The sequence below is a fragment of the Aquarana catesbeiana genome, linkage group LG12, assembly GCF_042186555.1.
Source record: "Aquarana catesbeiana isolate 2022-GZ linkage group LG12, ASM4218655v1, whole genome shotgun sequence".
Taxonomy (NCBI): Eukaryota; Metazoa; Chordata; class Amphibia; order Anura; family Ranidae; genus Aquarana; species Aquarana catesbeiana.
Genome location: NC_133335.1, coordinates 166,853,187 through 166,865,018, shown reverse-complemented (window position 1 = coordinate 166,865,018; position 11,832 = coordinate 166,853,187).

The following is an 11,832-nucleotide window of genomic DNA, read 5'->3' as shown; positions in this document are numbered from 1 at the left end:
TGTAGTGTAAAAACTGTGGGAGGAGTTAGGGTGGTAAATTTGGCTATAATAATAATAAGAATAAGAACTAGAAAAGCTACAATTTCTGGGGAAATTGTGAAAGTGTTCTTGCCTCTACAACTGGAGTGGGCGGAGTAACTGGGTGGGGTGGAGTGGCTTGAGTAACTGTGAAAAGTGTTAAAAAGCTTAATATTTTAAAAAGTATAAATAAAAAAGTTCCATCATTAGCTGAAAGAGCTGAACATTTTTTTCAAAAGTAATTTTTTTTTTTCAAAAATGAATTTTTTTTTTCAAAAATGAATTTTTTTTTTCAAAAATGAATTTTTTTAATTCAAAAATGATTTTTTTTTCTTCAAAAATGATTTTTTTTTTCAAAAATGATTTTTTTTTTTTCAAAAGTAATTTTTTTTTTTCAAAAATATTTTTTTTTTCAAAAATGAATTATTTTTTTTCAAAAATGATTTTTTTTTTCAAAAATGATTTTTTTTTTTCAAAAATAATTTTTTCCTTTAAAAAATGTATTTTTTTTTTCAAAAATTAATAATTCTTTTTCAAAAATGATTTTTTTTTTTCAAAAATATTTTTTTTTTATGCGGCGGTCATAATGTTTTGGCTGATCATGGGGTTGTCAGCTTTTGTCACCTCCCACTCTAGTTTTGAACATTTCGCCATTCATTCCTATGGGACCAATTTCGCCGCAAAAACAACCATATTTCGTGAACCATTCGGCGAAACGTTCCACAAAATAATAGCACACCATTCGGGAACAATCCACACGTTTCGGTATATTACTTGTCTATGTAGTGTAAAAACTGTGGGAGGAGTTAGGGTGGTAAATTTGGCTATAATAATAATAATAAGAACTAGAAAAGCTACAATTTCTGGGGAAATTGTGAAAAGTGTTCTTGCCTCTACAACTGGAGTGGGCGGAGTAACTGGATGGAGTGGCTTGAGTAACTGTGAAAAGTGTTAAAAAGCTTAATATTTTAAAAAGTATAAATAGTAGTAAAAAAGTTGAAGTCCCATCATTAGCTGAAAGAGCTGAACATTTTTTTCAAAAGTTTTTTTTTTTTCAAAAATGAATTATTTTTTTTCAAAAATGATTTTTTTTTTTTAAATGAAATTTTTTTTTTCAAAAATGATTTTTTTTTTTTTAAATGAATTTTTTTTTTCAAAAATGATTTTTTTTTTTTAAATGAATTTTTTTTTTCAAAAATATTTTTTTTTTCAAAAATGATTTTTTTTTTCAAAAATGATTTTTTTTTTCAAAAATGAATTTTTTTTAAAAAATGAATTTTTTTCAAAAATGAATTTTTTTTTCAAAAATGATTTGATTTTTTTTTTTCATGGGGTGGTCATACTGATCATGGGGTGGTCATAATGTTTTGGCTGATCATGGGGTTGTCAGCTTTTGTCACCTCCCACTCTAGTTTTGAACATTTCGCCATTCATTCCTACGGGACCAATTTCGCCGCAAAAACAACGATATTTCGTGAACCATTTGGCAAAACGTTCCACAAAATAATAGCACACCATTCGGGAACAATCCGCACGTTTCGGTATATTACTTGTCTATGTATTGTAAAAACTGTGGGAGGAGTTAGGGTGGTAAATTTGGCTATAATAATAATAATAACTAGAAAAGGTACAATTTCTGGGGAAATTGTGAAAAGTGTTCTTGCCTCTACAACTGGAGTGAGCGGAGTAACTTGAGTAACTGTTGTGTGGTTGGAGTGGCTGGAGTAACTGTGAAAAGTGTTAAAAAGCTTAATATTTTAAAAAGTATAAATAGTAGTAAAAAAGTTGAAGTCTCATCATTAGCTGAAAGAGCTGAACATTTTTTTCAAAAATTATGATTTTTTTTTCAAAAATTATGATTTTTTTTTTCAAAAATTATAATTTTTTTTTTCAAAAAAGATTTTTTTTTTCAAAAATGATTTTTTTTTCAAAAATATTTTTTTTTTCAAAAATATTTTTTTTTCAAAAATGATTTTATTTTTATTTTTTTCAAAAATTATTTTTTTTTTTTCAAAAATTATTTTTTTTTTTTCAAAAATTATTATTTTTTTTTTTCAAAAATATTTTTTTTTTTTACATGGGGCGGTCATAATGTTTTGGCTGATCATGGGGTGGTCATAATGTTTTGGCTGATCATGGGGTTGTCAGCTTTTGTCACCTCCCACTCTAGTTTTGAACATTTCGCCATTCATTCCTATGGGACCAATTTCGCCGCAAAAACGTCATTTCGTGGACCATTCGGCGAAACATTCCACAAAGTAATAACACACCAATCGGGAACAATCCGCTCATTTCGGTATATTACTTGTCTCTGTAGTGTAAAAACTGTGGGAGGAGTCTACAAGCATTATCAAGTCTAGCAGATGAAGTCACATGCATTTGGGGTGTCTCAGCATCTTGTGTTTACAACCACTGTTTCCTAGCAACGCTCATACCCTGTTTATGCTTCCCAAATACTACTTCATCAAAACTGCCCCATCAGAATTACCCCATCAAAACTGCCCCATCATATTCCTCTATTATAAATCAGTACATGGTGTGTCTGTCCCCTCCCCTGGGCTCTGTAATCAGAGCTGAGATGCTCCAGCCACCTCCCCCCCTGTGTATAACAGAAGCTTTGGTAACCATGGCAACAAAACAAACACCGTACACTCTGATTAATGGCTAAAATTTCCTGAAATGACCTCTAAACAAATGGCCGTATTTTAAAAACTATACATCCTACAGCGAAGATCTTTATATTGTGAGAATCACAAGACCCAGACCTAGATTTGGATGCATAGTATGTCTCTGAAATATTAAAAATGGAGGCACGGTCGCAGTTTAGAAATTGCCCTTCAAATTTGAAGGGGCTAGAGTGTAGTTTCAATGAATGTCAATGGACGGTGTGAGTTGCAAACAAATGGTCATATTGTGAAAACTATCAGGACTATGGCTTAGCTGTGGACATGTTTAGTGGCAGCAGGGATAGCTGAACGTTTTGATATAAGATTTGTGTAGGTGGGCTTGAAAATGAGGGAGTGGTGGCAGTTTAGAAATCATGTTCTGATTTTTCAGCTTTTTTCACCTCCCACTCTAGTTTCCCCATTCATTCCTATGGGACCAATTTCGCCGCAAAAACAACGATATTTCGTGAACCTTTCGGCGAAATGTTCCACAAAATAATAGCACACCATTCGGGAACAATCCGCACGTTTCGGTATATTACTTGTCTATGTAGTGTAAAAACTGTGGGAGGAGTTAGGGTGGTAAATTTGGCTATAATAATAATAAGAACTAGAAAAGGTACAATTTCTGGGGAAATTGTGAAAGTGTTCTTGCCTCTACAACTGGAGTGGGCGGAGTAACTGGGTGGGGTGGAGTGGCTTGAGTAACTGTGAAAAGTGTTAAAAAGCTTAATATTTTAAAAAGTATAAATAGTAGTAAAAAAGTTCCATCATTCGCTGAAAGAGCTGAACATTTTTTTCAAAAGTAATTTTTTTTTTCAAAAATGAATTTTTTTTAATCAAAAATGATTTTTTTTTCTTCAAAAATGATTTTTTTTTTCAAAAGTAATTTTTTTTTTCAAAGGTAATTTTTTTTTTCAAAAATGAATTTTTTTATTTCAAAAATAATTTTTTTTTCGAAATTATTATTTTTTTTAAAGTAATTTTTTTTTCAAAAATAATTTTTTTTTTTTCAAAAATATTTTTTTTTTTCAAATATATTTTTTTTTCAAAAATAATTTTTTTTTTTAAAGTAATTTTTTTTTCAAAAATATTTTTTTTTTTCAAAAATAATTTTTTTTTTTCAAAAATATTTTTTTTTCAAAAATATATTTTTTTTTTTCAAAAATGATTTTTTTTTTCAAAAATTATTTTTTTACTTTTTTCAAAAATTATTTTTTTTTTTCAAAAATATTTTTTTTTTTACATGGGGCGGTCATAATGTTTTGGCTGATCATGGGGTGGTCATAATGTTTTGGCTGATCATGGGGTTGTCAGCTTTTGTCACTTCCCACTCTAGTTTTGAACATTTCGCCATTCATTCCTATGGGACCAATTTCGCCGCAAAAACGTCATTTCGTGGACCATTCGGCAAAACATTCCACAAAGTGATAACACACCAATCGGGAACAATCCGCTCGTTTCGGTATATTATTTGTCTCTGTAGTGTGAAAACTGTGGGAGGAGTCTACAAGCATTATCAAGTCTAGCAGATGAAGTCACATGCATTTGGGGTGTCTCAGCATCTTGTGTTTACAACCACTGTTTCCTAGCAACGCTCATGCCCTGTTTATGCTTCTCAAATACTGCTTCATCAAAACTGCCCCATCAGAATTACCCCATCAAAACTGCCCCATCATATTCCTCTATTATAAATCAGTACATGGTGTGTCTGTCCCCTCCCCCGGGCTCTGTAATCAGCTGAGATGCTCCAGCCACCTTCCCCCCTGTGTATAACAGAAGCTTTGGTAACCATGGCAACAAAACAAACACTAACAGTACACTCTGATTAATGGCTAAAATTTCCTGAAATGACCTCTAAACAAATGGCCGTATTTTAAAAACTATACGTCCTACAGCGAAGATCTTTATATTGTGAGAATCACAAGACCCAGACCTAGATTTTGATGTATAGTATGTCTCTGAAATATTAAAAATGAAGGCACGGTCGCAGTTTAGAAATTGCCCTTCAAATTTGGAGGGGGCTAGAGTGTAGTTTCAATGAATGTCAATGGACGGCGTGAGTTGCAAACAAATGGTCATATTGTGAAAACTATCAGGACTATGGCTTAGCCGTGGACATGTTTAGTGGCAGCAGGGATAGCTGAACGTTTTGATATAAGATTTGTGTAGGTGGGCTTGAAAATGAGGGAGTGGCGGCAGTTTAGAAATCATGTTCTGATTTTCCAGCTTTTGTCATCTCCCACTCTAGTTTCCCCATTCATTCCTATGGGACCAATTTCGCCGCAAAAACGACGATATTTCGTGAACCATTCGGCGAAACGTTCCACAAAGTAATAGCACACCATTCGGGAACAATCCGCACGTTTCGGTATATTACTTGTCTATGTAGTGTAAAAACTGTGGGAGGAGTTAGGGTGGTAAATTTGGCTATAATAATAAGAATAATATATATGTGAGATAACAGTAAGTGGTCTTGCTATGCAAGAACACTTAATAATAATATATATGTGAGATAACAGTAAGTGGTCTTCCTATGCAAGAACACTTAATAATAATATATATGTGAGATAACAGTAAGTGGTCTTGCTATGCAAGAACACTTAATAATAATAATATATATGTGAGATAACAGTAAGTGGTCTTGCTATGCAAGAACACTTAACTAGAAAAGCTACAATTTCTGGGGAAATTGTGAAAAGTGTTCTTGCCTCTACAACTGGAGTGGGCGGAATAACTGGGTGGAGTGGCTTGAGTAACTGTTGTGTGGTTGGAGTGGCTGGAGTAACTGAAAAGTGTTAAAAAGCTTAATATTTTAAAAAGTATCAATAGTAGTAAAAAAGTTGAAGAAGTCCCATCATTAGCTGAAAGAGCTGAACATTTTTTTCAAAAATGAATTTTTTTTTTTCAAAAATTATTTTTTTTTTTCAAAAATGAATTTTATTTTTTTTTTCAAAAATGATTTTTTTTTTCAAAAATATATATATATTTTTTTTCAAAAATATATATATATTTTTTTTCAAAAATATTTTTTTTTATGGGGCGGACATAATGTTTTTTCTGATCATGGGGTGGTCATAATGTTTTGGCTGATCATGGGGTTGTCAGCTTTTGTCACCTCCAACTCTAGTTTTGAACATTTCGCCATTCATTCCTATGGGACCAATTTCTTTGCAAAAACGACGATATTTCGTGAACCATTCGGCGAAACGTTCCACAAAGTAATAGCACACCAATTAAATGACATTGAGGCCGGATTCACACTGGTATTTTTCAGCTTTTCACAAAGTTCCACAAGGTAATAGCACACCAATTAAATGACATTGAACATTTCGCCATTCATTCCTATGGGACCAATTTTGCCGAAAAAACTACGATATTTCGTGGACCATTCGACGAAACATTCCACAAAGGAATAGCACACCAATCGGGAACAATCCGCACGTTTCGGTATATTACTTGTCTCTGTAGTGTAAAAACTGTGGGAGGAGTCTACAGGCATTATCAAGTCTAGCAGATGAAGGTATGACCACATGCATTTGGGGGTCTCAGCATCTTGTGTTTACAACCACTGTTTCCTAGCAACGCTCATGCCCTGTTTATGCTTCACAAATACTGCTCAATACAGAATACACAGAACCATGATAGATGTAATAACTGTGCAGTACTTCAAATGGTCGTATTTTAAAAACTATAAATCCTACAGCAAAGAGCTTTATATTGTGAGAATCACAAGACCCAGACCTAGATTTTGTTGCATAGTATGTCTCTGAAATATTAAAAATGGAGGCACAGTCACAGTTTAGAAATTGCCCTTCAAATTTAAAGGGGCTAGAGTGTAGTTTCAATGAATGTCAATGGATGGTGTGAGTTGCAAACAAATGGTCATATTGTGAAAACTATCAGGACTATGGCTTAGCCGTGGACATGTTTAGTGGCAGCAGGGATAGCTGAACGTTTTGATATAAGATTTATGTAGGTGGGCTTGAAAATGAGGGAGTGGTGGCAGTTTAGAAATCATGTTCTGATTTTTCAGCTTTTTTCACCTCCCACTCTAGTTTTGAACATTTCCCCATTCATTCCTATGGGACCAATTTCGCCGCAAAAATGACGATATTTCTTGAACCATTTGGCGAAACGTTCCACAAAGTAACAGAACACCATTCGGGAACAATCCGCACGTTTCGGTATATTACTTGTCTATGTAGTGTAAAAACTGTGGGAGGCGTTAGGGTGGTAAATTTGGCTATAATAAGAATAATAATAATATATATGTGAGATAACAGTAAGTGGTCTTGCTATGCAAGAACACTTAACTAGAAAAGCTACAATTTCTGGGGAAATTGTGTGAAGTGTTCTTGATTCTACAATTGGAGTGGGTGGAGTAACTGGGTGGAGTGGCTTGAGTAACTGTTGTGTGGTTGGAGTGTCTGGAGTAACTGTGGAAAGGTAGGACTGGGCAGAGTAACTTTATGTAGTGGGCAGAGTAACTTTATGGAGTGTTTGTAGTGAGTGAAGATAGTAAACATTACACTAACCAACTGATTGATCAAATTTAAAAAGTGCACAAGTGCTAATGATGTAGAAGGTAGAAATATTGGTAAATGACTTTGTCGGACACAGACTTAAGGGTTACCAGGATTTATTCCGCCCCAGCCAAAGCGTAGCACCTGACGGACTCGCGTCCCAAAATCAAGTGTGTCAAAAACAGTTTACACAGTGTACATATAATTTCAATATATTGCATCACAAGCGAACTGGCGGTATATTTCTGTTATACATTGTATTAACATTTTGAACAGTCAACTTTTTGAACTTTTTGGATACAAGGCAATTTATTAAAGCATATAATTTAAACCCTTACAAATTTTCAGTTTCTCTGCAGTTTTGCTCCTTGCTGTTTCTTTATCTGTCTTACTAATCAGCAAGCAGGCTATAGCACACGAAGGAGAGGGTGAGTGTGATGAGGACAGATGTCTGTGATGGATGAGGGGGAGTAAGTGAGTTCAGTGTCTAACCGCAGTTTTTACAAGTACCCCGAACATGAAATATAGAGAATGATTTTTAGCTAATTGTAAATGGTCCCACATAACTATGGCCACATAAACTGACCCTCATTGCCACTTTATTATCTGTTTGATGACCACTGTTTCACAACCACTGTTTCCTGGCAACACTCGTGCCCTGTTTATGCAGGCTCTAAGTGTGTTCACAACCACTGTTCAAAACACAATACACAGGATCATGATAGCTGTAATAACTGTGCAGTACTCCTGACTGGAGACAGTGCTGCACCCTGGAGATGTAAATCTGATCCAACAGTGTGTTTTTTTCTGTGGTGGCTGCCCAGACCAGTTGGGTATATCCTCTTGAGTGAAGAAGGTCAGATATTGGCTTCTTTTCTCTGCACAGAAAATCTTCATTGAAATCTCTACAGAGTATTATAGGTTGGCAATCCATTATTTCCAAAGATTCCAAGAGGCCCAGCAGGTTAGTAAGGAATAGGCCAATACTGTAATCTGGTGGCCTGTAAACAACAGCGATCAAAGCTTGTACAGGGGACTCCAGTTTGACAACCAAGTACTCCAAGTCAGTCACATTGTGATGATACTGCTTTTCATAGGCCTTGAAATGGTTTCTGACATACAAGGCGACACCTCCGCCACTTTTACTTGCAATGTCAGGAAGGTTCGTGTACGAGAGGTGTCTGTTGCATTTGAACAGGTTGTAGCCCTCCAGCTGGAGACTTTCAGCAACAGAAGAGCCTGAGAGATGAGTTTCAGTGAAACATAAAACATCTCCAAGTGTCAACTCATGGTGAGATTTGATATCTTCAATGTGAGCTGGTAATCCTTCCGTGTTGTGATGGATAATTGTTAATGTTTGCTGTTTGTCTGTTGTCTGTAGAAACTTTAAGAGGGGCATAACACTTTCCAGTGATGCATTCTTCATTGAATCCAGGGAGGCTGTGATTTCAGGATCAGCAAAGATCTTCTTCTCATCAAATTCGGTTATGTGCAGTCCTTGCAGTGTAGTCGTTCTACTCAGAGCAACATAGGCCATTCCTGGTTGGAAGACCCGTTTCAATGATACCACTGCCGACTGTATCGACATCCCCTGACACTTTTGAATCGTACATGCAAAAGCCAACTTCAGGGGGAACTGCCTGCGAACAACTCCTTTCTGTCTCAGGTTTTCCTCTACCCTTTCTATGTACACCAAGTTGTCAGCATCACAAGACGACTTGTTACGGTATCTCTGTCCTGCATTTGGATTGTCCAGCACAAGCCCAAGCTTGTTTACCGTAGTAGCACCATTCTGAGTCTGGATGATTATTCTTGCAATCTTGCCAAATGTCCCGTTAACAAGCCCGTCTTCTACATCAATGTTTCTTGTGATCATGATACGGGCACCTTCAGCTGCTTGCAGTGTTTCAATCAGATTGTCTTTGTGTCCTTTGAAAGGTTGGTGTTGCCTCAGCATCACTCCTGTCTTAGGGTCTTTTCTGTAATCGTCGGCATCTTTGTTGGTGACGTTTGAATGGAGAACAGACACAGTTGCGGCATTATGTTTGTGAACCTCTTTGTTGGTGGCAAAGATGTGCAGCATGTCATTAGGGCAGTGGGTGGGATCTGTCAAAACCTGAGCAAGCAGAGCTTTGTCATCATTACTTAAGGGTGCCAGTCTTCTGCTTGACTCCGATTCTATTCAAAAGCTCAGCAAATGAAATGTCATCCTTCTGTCGCATGATCTCTGTCAGCGTGATCATCTGAAAGTTGTCTTTCCAGACATCATTGGTATTTTCCTCAAACACGCAGAGTGGCTTACTTTTTTCCAGTGGGGGGACCTGGTAAAAGTCTCCTACTGCTAGTACTGACATACCACCAAAAGGTTTCTTACTGCCTTTGATTTGCTGTAATCTCCAGTTGATGTAGGCAAACAGGGGCTTTGAAATCATTGAAACCTCATCAATAACAATGATCTCCGCATTTGACAGCTATGCCCTCACTTCATCTATTAGATTTCCAAGTCCTTGGTAGGGTGGCTTCAAGCTTCTTGGCAACTTCAGCAGAGAATGCAAAGTGTTGCCTGAAATGTTGAAAGCTGCTGTTCCTGTAAATGCAGTTAGTAAAACGCTGGGCATGGATATGTCTGCTTCCTCACGTAGTCTGGTAAGTTTACAGAGTATCTTTGTTGCCTCAGCATAGATGCACTTTATCAGGTGTGATTTGCCTGTCCCTGCGCCACCAGTGACAAAGTAATAGAATGGGTCAGGATTTAGGCCACGCACACGGTTAGTGCACCAGTCACAAACTGAGTAGAATGTCTGAGCTTGTGTCCGGTTGAGGTTCCTGTACATTTTCCGAAGGAAATCAGGGCACATTTGTGGGGCCTTCACAGTAAGCGCAATTCCACCTGTTTGTTTGTGACGTGTATACTCCAGAACGTCATCTTGTTCATTCTCATGAAGTGGCTCCCCTTCTTTGCGTTCCTCTATACATTCCAACCTATCCAACTCAGCTTCTGGGGCAAAGGTGCTCCAACCATCTTCAACAGGGCCATTTTTTACAAAGTCATCCAAGACTTGTTCCACAATTTTGTTGTGTTGTTGGAACTTCTTTTGGTTGCTGGTAACAATTGCAGACACTGCTCAGATTGCTTCTTCTCCTGGTAAGCTCACACAGGCGCCTTTGTAAAAATCCTGGTGTGTTGGGAACCTTACAGTTTTCAGTGATGACTCTGAACGGTGGGGGAGGTAGAGTTTAAGCAGTCTGCCGTAGTAGTTCTCGGGGTCCTTCTTCTCTGAGAAGCGTGCATACCTGATGATTGCAGGCTTCCCTCTCGTGCGTTTTTGAATCATTCCCATTTCATTCAATAGGCTGACATGCTTGCCGTCTTCCTTTTGCTTGCCATCTTCCTTCTGCTTGCCATAGACAACCCTGTAATGGGATGCAAAGTCTGCCAGACACATGGACTCAAACTCTGGTGTTTCGGGTCTGGCTCTGTATTTGTCGACAAAACTCATCATCCACACATTAAGAGAATCGGCTGGTTTGTTCTGCAACGCACTGAGTGGGAGACTCATTTTCAGTGCATTGTCACCAGTTGGCAGAAAAACAACCTCATGTGAGCAAGACTTCATTTTCAGACTGTACGTACGGGCCACAGACTCCTGGGTGCTGACCTCTCTGTGTTTTGAATAAGCTTAAAGAACGTCTTTCATTTCTTCTCATTCTGTCTCTGTTTCTGGGCTCATTTCTTTGACTATTGTCTTTAGATAGTCACTCAGTTCGCGTTCTGGCTTGGATATACAGTAGGTGACCGCGATATTGTGTCAATCTCGCCGCACTTCTCGGCGAGATTTGACACCTACGAGCCCCGTCACAGGAGCCAGCGCTGAGATGGCTCACTCATCGGGAAAGGAAAACTTTGTTTTCCTTCCGCGATGAGTGACAGGCAGCGCTGACAGCTGTCTGGTATGAATCCTGAGGCGGGAACACCGCGCCAAATTTTAAATGAAAAAACCGGCGTGGGTTCCCCCCTAGGAGCATACCAGGCCCTTAGGTCTGGCATGGATTGTAAGGGGAACCCCCTATGCCGAAAAATCGGCGTGGGGGTCCCCCCCCCAATCCATACCAGACCCTTATCCGAGCACGCAGCCCGGCCGGCCAGAAAAGGGGGTGGGGACGAGCGAGCGCCCCCCCTCCTGAGCCGTACCAGGCCGCATGCCCTCAACATGGGGGGGTGGGTGCCTTGGGGGAGGGGGGGCGCCCTGCGGGGCCCCCCACCCCAAAGCACCTTGTCCCCATGTTGATGAGGACAAGGGCCTCTTCCCGACAACCCTGGCCGTTGGTTGTCGGGGTCTGCGGGCGGGGGGCTTATCGGAATCCGGGGGCCCCCCTTAATAAGGGGGCCCCCAGATCCCGGCCCCCCACCCTGTGTGAATGAGTTTGGGGTACATGGTACCCCTACCCATTCACCTAGGCAAAAGTGTCAATATAAAAAAAACACATTACACAGGTTTTAAGAATAATTTATTAGTCAGCTCCGGGGTCTTCTTCCGACTTCGGGGGGTCTCCTTCCGACTTCTCCCGGTGTTCGGCCTCTTCTCCCGGGCCCCGCCGCTATCTTCTTCCAGCTCTATTGC